This window comes from Nicotiana tabacum, chromosome 8 (assembly GCF_000715075.1).
Source record: "Nicotiana tabacum cultivar K326 chromosome 8, ASM71507v2, whole genome shotgun sequence".
Taxonomy (NCBI): Eukaryota; Viridiplantae; Streptophyta; class Magnoliopsida; order Solanales; family Solanaceae; genus Nicotiana; species Nicotiana tabacum.
In genome coordinates this window covers 65,166,530-65,172,787 of record NC_134087.1, presented here as the reverse complement: position 1 = coordinate 65,172,787, position 6,258 = coordinate 65,166,530, and positions in this window count along the sequence as shown.

Below are 6,258 nucleotides of genomic sequence, written 5' to 3'. Positions count from 1 at the left end.
TGTTCATATGTATTGCACATGGGTACTATACACAGATACTATTCATGTTTACTGTGCATGGTACTGTACATGGATACTGTTCACGCAGGTGCGGTTACTGTTCACACGTGCGAAAATGCAGAAACTGCCCAGAAAATTGCAACAGCTTTTCTTTTCACTAAAAAGGCTCTAACTTCATCATTCGAACTTGGAATTCAATGATTCTTGTTCCTATGAGTCATAAATAATAATACGAACATAGCCCTTCAGTCGAAACTCAATTCAGAGCTCATTTGCTCAGTTCAATACCCATTTTGCTCGTTAAACAAATAACTCATGTTTCGTGTCAAAAACCCAATCGCGACTTGATGAAATTAGACCAAACTTTCCAGATCAGTCCTATAATTCATTATCAAAATTCTGGAAGTCTCGAAATCAAATTTCGATCTCTAGAACTAAAAATGGACCTTTGGATCATTACATGCTTATGCTCAAAACGGCAAAATCTTCCAAAAACTCTTCCAAAACATATCTGAGCCTCACGGGACCCCGACCAAACATGCCAACACACCCCATAACATAATTCAAACTTGTTCCAACTTTTGAAATGCTCAAAAAAATATCAAAACATCAAATCACCCTCGGATTCAAGCCTAAGAATTTCAAAACTTCCGAAATCCGAATTCGATCAAAAAGTCGACCAAACGACGTCCAAATGACTTGAAATTTTGTACACACATCACAAATGACATAGAGAAGCTACAACAACTCTCGAAATTCCATTCCGACCCTCGGATCAAAATCTCGCCTATCAACCGGAATTCGCCAAAATATTAACTTTGCCAATTCAAGCCAAATCCTTCCACGGACTTCCAAAATGCATTCTGATCTCGCTCCTAAGTCATAAATAACCCAACGAAGCTATCCAAATCATAAAATTTCCGATTCGAGCTCATATATAAATAAGTCAACTCTTAGTCAAACCTTTCAAATTCAAAGCTTTCAATTGAGACTGTTCCTTCAAATTCATTCCGATTTTTCTTGAAAACCAAAACCAACGATCTACATCAGTCATAATACGTTACACAGGGCAAGTCATGCTTGGGAACAGGCGATCAAAGTGCAAAAGTTCAAAACGACTGGTCAAGTCGTTACAACTTATGGGTAGGTCGGTACCCTGTCCCATTTGATGTCAAATCATCTTAGAGGCTTTGTAGATAGAGGTTCATTTTGTACAGTATGCCATAGGCCTTGACGGCCCATATGTATTCATGTTTTAAGAAAAATGATTCATTAATATAACATTTTCCCGCTTATAGTTATACATTACGAGTTGTGGCCAAGTTGGCCCATAATAGTTGTAGAATGAAAAAATGAGTTATAGAGTGGTTCGCTCGGGCCAGTTCGGCACCGGGTGCCAACCACACCTCCCTAGGTTTGGGACGTGACAGAGATACTTAGTTTCTCTTTCTTCTATAGCTTGTGACTTATGACTACCGAATTTTGGGAATATTGTTTAGACCCGAGCGTTGGTTACTGTACATGCCAAGCGACATTTTATCATTATATAGTTATCTGTTGCAGTCTAGTTGTTAAATTCTATTTTCATTTCTGTTATTCTCACAATTGTTAGGCTTACCTAGTCATAGAGACTAGGTGCCGTCACAACATCGTACGGAGGGAGATTTGGCTCGTGACATAAGGAATACAACTATTATGTTAATGAAGACATTACTGCAAAGATTGAGGAAGTAGATGTGCCTTCTAGTATTCCTTTAGAAATGTATGTGCAAGTATTATACTAATATGGAGGCGTTGTGTGATAGAATTAGAGATGAAATAATTTAGAAATATTATCATGTGTGAGTAACTTTGCTTATTATTTCATAGTGTGTATTTATCAATATATAGTAATTTGTAGAATAGACTTCTAATTTATAGTGAATGATAATAAATAAGTGTCACGACCCTGGTTCGCCCTCTGTTAACCATCGTGACGGCATCTAGTCTCTACGACTAGGTAAGACGTGGAAGATAAACCAATTTGCGGAAGAATACAATTTAAAACAGAAATAATGCAATAAAACAGCGTTTCAAAAGTGTCACTTGGAATACAAAATATAACTCTCAAATCCAATATATATATCTCCCCAAACCCGGAAACCCATGAATCACAAGCTAAGGATATTACATAGTGCTCTAACTCCAGAATATTCTAAAACAAGTAAATATAGAAGGGATGTAACTACAAGAGAGAATAGAGAGAGACTCCTCGGTTTGCGGATGCGGCAGATATACCTCGAAGTCTCTGAAGGGTTGCCTCGCCTCAAGGATGGTAAGTATGAGTCAAGGTACCTGGATCTACACATGAAAAACATACGCAGAAAAGGCATGAGTACACCACAGCGGTACTCAGTAAGTGCCAAGCCTAACCTCGTTCGGGTAGTAACGAGGAAGGTCAGAGCCCTACTGAGATAAAATAAAAATATAAGATATGACAGTATACGATAAACAGTACAGTCGAAAACTAACACTAAGAATTTAATACATAAAAATAAGAAATTTAATAACTAGAATAGAGGCAAAAACAATCACAAGGAAATAACTGGGGATCTCTCAGTATCCCGAGGATCTCTTAGTACCCACAATATATGCCAGGGATCTCTTGGTATCCCGAGGATCTCTCGGTATCCTCAATATATGCTAGGGATCTCTTGGTATCACGAGAATCTCTTGGTATCCTCAATATACGTTCCAGGGATCTCTCAATATCCCGCACCTCAGTTCAAATCATAAATACGTACATGGGATCTCCCGGGATGCCGTCCCGTAGTCCCAAAGTAAAACATACATCAGCAACACAAGAATACTCAATTAAGCTCAATTTCATATCAAGTAAACAGGTACTTCTAATCTAACATGCTTCACATGATTCAATTAAGCCAGTGTAAGCAAATAACAGTTAAGTCAATTAGACATGCTTTTTCTAAGTTAACAGCATGTTTAAGTTTCAAGTAAAATGAAACAGGAAAAGGAACACAATTGAAATTACTTAAAGAAAACCTTAATTTCTAACAATTAGCTCAAGTACGCACTCGTCACCTCACGTACAAGGCATTTCAACCATCAAATATACCAAATCCTAAGGGGAAAGTCCCCCACACAAGGTTAGACAAGCCATTTACCTCGAACCGGCTCAATAATCAACCTGAGACCACGTTCTTGCCATGAGTACTCAACTCCAAATGGACCAAATCTATTCAATTTAATTGATAATGTAAACAACACTTCAAGTAACTGATTCTACAATTAAATTTTAAGCTAATACGCGAAATTAAGTAAAATGACAAAAACACCCCTCGGGCTCACATCTCGGAATCAGGTAAAATTTATATTTTCAGAATCCTCATACTCTTACGAGTTCGTGCATACCAAAATTATCCAAATCTAAGGTCAAATTCTCAGTCAAAAGTCGAATTCTAGGTCTAAGAACTTCCTTCCAACTTTTCCCCAATTTTCATCTCCAATCCAAAATTAAATGATGAAACTAACTATACATTGATGGAATATAACTAAAAAGGGTTAAAGAATTGTTACCCACTGATCTCCTCTTCAATTTCCTCCCAATATTGCCCTCTCCCGAGCTCCAAATCGAATTTCCAACTTTTGAAACTAAAGCCTCGAAATTTCATATTTCTACCCAGGTGTTACCGCATCTGCGGTCCCGCTTTTGCGGAACACTGGTCGCATCTGCGACTCCTCACTTAAAACCAGATTCCGCATCTGCGACTCACTATCCGCAGATACGGTATCGCTCTTGCGGAAAGCCTACCGCTTCTGCAGCTCCTACTGAACCTCCCCATTTTCGCTTCTGCGATTGATCCACCGCTTCTGCGGCTCCGCACCTGCGGTCCCACACTCGCAGGTGCAGTTATGATAGTAAAATAGCTGAAGCTGCAACTCCAAATCCCAAAAATCTTTCCGCCAACCATCCGAAATAATCCTAAGGCCCCCGGGATCTCAACCAAACCTACCAACATATCTCATAACTTCATTCAAACTTGTTCCAGCCTTCGGAATGCTCAAAACAACATCAAAACATCTATTTTTCATCGGATTCAAGCCTAAGAATCCCAAAAACTCTAAAAATACGCTTTCGATCAAAAAGTCTATCAAACCTCGTCCGAATGACCTGAAATTTTGCACACACGTCACATTCAACACTACGGAGCTACTCCAACTTCAAAAATTCCATTCCGACCCCCGGATCAGCATCTCACTATCGAACCGAAAACTTCAAAATTCGGCATTTCGGCATTTCAAGCCTAAATTAGCTATGGACCTCCAAAACACAATCTGAACACGCCCCTAAGCCCGAAATCACCCAACGGAGCTAACGGAACCATCAAATTTCCATTCCGAGGCCGTCTTCACAATGTTCCGACTACGGTCAACTTTCCAATACTTAAGCTCTCATTTAGGGACTAAGTGTCCCAAAACTCTCGGAAATTCAAAACCAAACATCCTGGCAAATCAAAATAGCAGAAATAAACTCGGGGAAAACAGTTAATAGGGGATCGGGGCGTAAATTCTTAAGACAACCGGTCGGGTCATCACATCCTCCTACACTTAAACATTCCTTCATCCTCGAACGAGCATAGAGACATACCTGAAGTAGTAAAAAGATGAGGGTAAGGGCTGCGCATATCCTGTTAGGTTTCCCAAGTCGCCTCGTCGACCGGCTGACCCCGCCACTAAATTTTTATCGATGTAATGTTCTTTGACCTCAGCTTTCTAACCTGCCTATCCAATATCGCCACTAGCTCCATAAGATAGATCCTTGTCCAACTGGACCGAACAAAAATCCAACACGTGCGACAGATCGCCGTGATACCTCCGGAGCATCGAGACATGAAATACTAGATGAACTCCTGCCAAGCTGGGAGGTAAGGCAAGCTCATAAACAACCTCCCCACCACGCCTCAATATCTCAAAAGGTCTAATAAACCTCGAACTCAACTTTCCCTTCTTCCCAAATCTCATAACACCCTTCATAGGCGAAACCCGAAGCAGAACCCGCTCTCCAACCATATAGGAAACATCACAAACCTTCTGGTCTGCGTAACTCTTCTATCTGGACTGGGCTGTACGGAGTCTATCCTAAATCACCTTGACCTTCTCCAAAGCATCCTGAACCAAGTCTGTGCCCAATAATCTGGCCTCACCCGGCTCAACCAACCTACCAGGGATCTACACCGTCTACCATATAAAGCCTCATACAGTGCCATCTGAATGCTGGACTGATAGCTGTTGTTGTAAGCAAACTTCGCCAATGGTAAGAACTAATCCCAATACCCTCCAAACTCGATCACACATGCATGGAGCATATCCTAAAGAATCTGAATAGTGCACTCAGACTGTCCGTCCATCTGAGAGTGAAATGTTATACTCAACTCTACCCAAGTACCCAACTCATGTTGAACGGCTCTCCAGAACTGTGATGTGAATTGAGTACCCCTATCTGAAATGATGGACACCGGAATACCATGCAGACGTACAATCTCCCGGATGTAAATCTCCGTCAATCGCTTCAAAGAATAAGTAGTACACACATGAATAAAGTGAGTAGATTTGGTCAGTCAATCCACAATCACCCAAATAGCGTCAAACTTTCTCAAAGTCCGTGGGAGCCCAATTACAAAGTCCATGGTGATCCGCTCCCATTTCCACTCCGAAATCTCTATCTGCTAAAGCAATCCACCCGATCTCTAGTGCTCATACTTCACCTGCTGACAGCTGAGGCACCGAGCTACAAATCTAACTATGTCCTTCATCCACCTCCACCAATAGTGCTGCCTCAAATCCTAATACATCTTCGCGGCACCTGGATAAATGGAATACCGCGAGCTATGCGCCTCCTCCAGAATCAACTCCCGAAGCCCATCAACATTGGGTACACAAATCTGACCATACATCCTCAATACACCGTCATCGCCAATAGTCACATCTCTAGCATCATTGTGCTGAACCTTGTCCTTGAGGACAAGCAAATGAGGGTCATCATACTGACGCTCCCTAATATGATCAAATAAGGAAGACCGAGAAACCACGTAAGCTAGAACCCAAATGGGCTCCGAAAGATCCAATCTCACAAATTGACTGGCTAAGGCCTGAACATCCATCGCCATAGGTCTCTCCGATGCTGGTAAATAAGCCAAACTCCCAAACTCTCTACCCGGTGACTCAAAGCATCGGCCACCATATTGGCCTTGCCCGGGT